Genomic DNA, 4,508 nt, shown 5'->3' on the forward strand with positions numbered 1-4,508 from the left:
AAACGGAAAGAGTTCGGAGCGTCTGGGATTATTTTGCCAAATTTTAATTAACATATTTTTTTGAATTACTTCAATGAATATTTTGTTGACCCAGGAAATAAAATATAAAAATAAAAACGCCTTACATAGAATCACTTTCCAATACAAAAATAACCTCACTGAGGCTTAATGAAGATTTTGCTCCAACAATTAAAGGAAAATGGCGAGGCAATTAAAAATAGAATAATCATTCTTTAAACATAATACCTAAAATTTTAACATCACCACTACTTTTATTAATAATTAATGATAAAAATGATAATTTACTTGACATAGCACAACATTTCTCTCTCGCCATGTGTATTTACAGAGCACACACTGTGAGCACTGTGTGTGTGCATGGGTGTGTGTGGAGGTGAACCACACAGGTACGGTGGGTGAGACACAGGAAACGTATTAACCTTGACCACCGTTTACTCACCTTACCACACCACGTCCCACTGGGACCCCGGTAGAAAGCTCAAAGCAAAGCCTCTCCACACACACACACACACACACACACACACACACACACACACACACACACACACACACACACACACACAGTTATATTTAAAACATTGATTTGAGCATTTCCACACAAACACAGACAGTAACACACAAATGCCGACATATAATATTGTATGCAAAAAATATTGTAAATAAATACAATATTTGTGTGTGTTTATTCAAACACTAACTAATTAAATGAGAAAGTAAGTCAAAAGGATATACACATAATGGTCATGTGTAAATCACTCATGGGAGGACATATAGAGACGCACACACACACACACACACACACACACACAGACACACACACACACACACACAATTCAGACTGAGACAAACCTTTGCAGACAGCACCAGGCGCCTGCCTTCCTCCCATCCACAAACACACACACACACACACACACACACACACACACACACACACACACACACACACACACACACACACACACACACACACACACACACACACACACACACACACACACACACACACACACCTCGCCTCATGTTAACGCTTGTCCACATAGAGGTTCACACACGATCCATTAACACCTACATAAAACACTTACAGGCACCCGTAATCTATTAAAGGTCAATGCTCAGCTCCTCAATTTCATGGCCCATAGATCAGGGAAGAAGAGGTGAGAGTGATGACAGAGGAGCAGAGCCGGCCCCCCTCTCTGGAGGAGGGCATATTGTGTACTGTCCCCCCCACACACACACACACACACACACACACGAACACACACACACACACACACACACACACACACACACACACAGACACACACACACACTCACACACACACATCCAAGTTAATTCTGGCATTACATAATTAAATTCAAGGACTTTTGAAGCACAGGACTTCCCGAAAAACATAGGTTAATCAATTTTCACCGTGATCTTTATTAATTAAAATATAATATAATCTCAGTCTCATTGTCCGTTATTTATATTAGTATATATGTATATTATTAATATCAGTGTCATCTACTATTATAAATATGTATTTCCAGCCGCACTGGATTAAATGTACACTTCCTGCATCATCTACCCCGTAAAAGCGATTCTGGAAACAATTTATCAAGTTACAATTTGGAAAACAAAACCAGCGGGAATATCACAGGTTTTCAATGATCACGTTTTTTTTTCCAAGGACTTTTCGAGCACGTCAGCGCAAAAGGGGCTGTTTTCAAGGCATTCCAGCACTTTAATTTCCGAGGACGAAAATCAAGCACCTCAAGCGCCCCAAAGAGGTAAGAAGTAAGAAGTCCCTGTTGGGTCCTTTTCCTGGGACGGGTGTCGTCCTCTGCGTGCCTGATGCGGTGCAGCTCAGTGGGAGTGGGAGGGTCGAGTGACACGACTCACACACACACCGACGCAGGACGTGGAGCGAGAAGCAGCCGAAACAGTGGAACTGACGAGTGACTTACCTGTAGCAACGATGAATAAAAAGAAAGAATTTTGCCAACCATCCACGCCGGTGTCAAATGGAGTTCTAGCCCATTTACACGTCGGCACACACACGTGTCATTACCCCTGACCATTTTCTTGACGATAGATGCTCAGATCCTTTTAATTTTTTGTATAATGTCTCTGTTTTCGGCTTTCGGAAAATTCAAACAATATGGTGACCGACCGTAAAATTGTCTCCTGGTCCGCCTGAAAGGGACATTAATACCTATGTGAGTCAAAGTTATTTCTTGCATTTCTTAAAACAGTGGCGCTGCCGCCTTTTGAAATATAAAAAAAATAAAGTAAAATAAAGACGCTTTGACATAAATGAGTGTTCAACCATCTCGACATATTGTTTCGAAAACACAAAAAAAGAGACAACATAAAAAAAAACAAAAACGGCGAGCGGTCATCATCAAAACAGTAATATATAAAATCTCAAACGGCTAAATCTAAATTTGGCCGTTTAGTTAAAGTCACTGGATCGACGATATTTAACGCTCCCAGTGAACGTTGCATGATCTACATCACGCCGGTGCAGCTCCGGCAGCGGTTTGCCGACTGAGCCGTACACATGGTTTGTATCACGCCGGCGGTAATACCACAAATAGAGCGGCACACAAACACAGACGTCACACAGAAATTGATCTCAGCGTACTTCGGAGTGAACCTCCCCGCTGCCACTTCTGCCGCTACAAAATGCAACCGGAATATTTATCGCCACGGACTTGGAGCCGTGTTCTGTGGCGCAGAAGGCAGCCCCCCCCCCTCTCGGGTAGTCAGTGTTTTGAACCTTGTTGTGAGGCAAAGAAGCCATCTCTTCGTTATTGGACATTTCAAAACTAAAAAATGCCGTCCTCCAAACGAAATAATGTTTGTGTTGAACCAAATCATTGTTTTTTTTGTATACATCTTTTTGTGCACTACGATTCATTTAGTAAGGATCCAAAATCCAGTCCAATCCAGGACCAAAATAATCAATTTGTGTTGAATCAATTAACTTTTTGTTTATCATTGCATCCGTAACATGCACAGCGACAAGATGTACGCACACGCACTCACACTCTCACACACACACACACACACACACACACACACACACACACACACACACACACACACACACACACACACACACACACACACACACACACACACACACACACACACACACACACACACTAAACAATCAAAAATCCAATCCAATCGGGACCAAAACAATCTATTTGTGTTGAATTGATATACTTTCTCATTGCAACCATAACATGCACAGTGGCAAAAAATACACATACACACACGCACGCACGCACGCGCACACACGCACACACGCACACCCACACAAGTTTCCGTCGGGTATCAGCATGAACAAAAAGTGAATCAAACATTTGCGCCACAATTTGTCGAGATGTGAGAGACAGAACAGACACATTCGAACGCAAACCAATGGTGTTTAAAGTACAAAGTACGAAAAATACTTTTAAAGTGAGTTTGAAGCTGCTCCCTCTGCACTAAACGACTCCTAACAACCTCCTCTTCCTCCGGGACATCAATCACACGGGAAGCTCTGCTTTCAATATTTCTATTTTTCCTCCGAACTCAATCTCTCGGCCGACTTGATCGCCCCCCTTTTAACTTTTACATGTTGATTTATTTCCCCTTTTCAGCCCCTCGCTCTGTTTTCTGTTTCTTACTCTCTCTCTCTCTCCTCCCTCACTCTCTCCCCCCTTTCTCATACTGTGCCATTATGTCTTTCGCTTTCTGCCTCGTTCCCTCTCTCCCTCCCTTTCTCTCCATGTCTCCCACTCTCTGCCTCACCCCCATCCCTCCCTCCCTCCTTCCCTCACAGGAACTCTGTCTCTTCCATGGCTGGGAGCTTGTAATTTGTTACGGGCGCGGGGGTGGAGGGCGGGGGGTGGGGGTGGAGGGGTGTGGGTGGAGGGGTGGGGGGCGACTTCTGCTCCTTATCAGGACGGGGGATCGCCGGGGTAAATCATATCAGAGGCGAGGCGTACGTAAATATGTCCGTAATTGTCCGTAATCTCCTCCCCTCCAACCACCCACCCGCCCACACCCAACCCCCATTTTAGGCCGTACCGTTCTTCTTCCGGCTTTCTTCACTTTCACCGCCCGACCCTCCCCCCGAAACGCACCCCACCTCCCTTCAGTGCGGGCACTTCCTAGTTTCATTTCATTTTTTCTTTTCGTTCTTCCCCTCCGCTCCCCAGTGTTTCCTCCGCTGATATCCAGTTAATCCCGGCTCGTGGTGTGGGCTCGGACCGGGGGGGATTTGGGGCGGGGGGCTGGGGGGGCTGGGGGGGCTGCGGGGGGCTGACAGTTGCATGACAAGGAATGTTTCCCTTTGTAAGAGCCTACTTCCTCCTCGCGCAGTTTTAGCCTAATTGAAACGTTTCCTATTCAGCTCAATCAGGGGGTGGGGGGGGGGGGGGGGCAATTACCTAATTATTCGCTTATGCCTAACTCGACCCTGAGAGAGGCTGGGAGAGCTGGATGGACGGAG

The sequence above is a fragment of the Zeus faber genome (assembly GCF_960531495.2).
Source record: "Zeus faber genome assembly, chromosome: 13".
NCBI classification, from domain to species: Eukaryota; Metazoa; Chordata; class Actinopteri; order Zeiformes; family Zeidae; genus Zeus; species Zeus faber.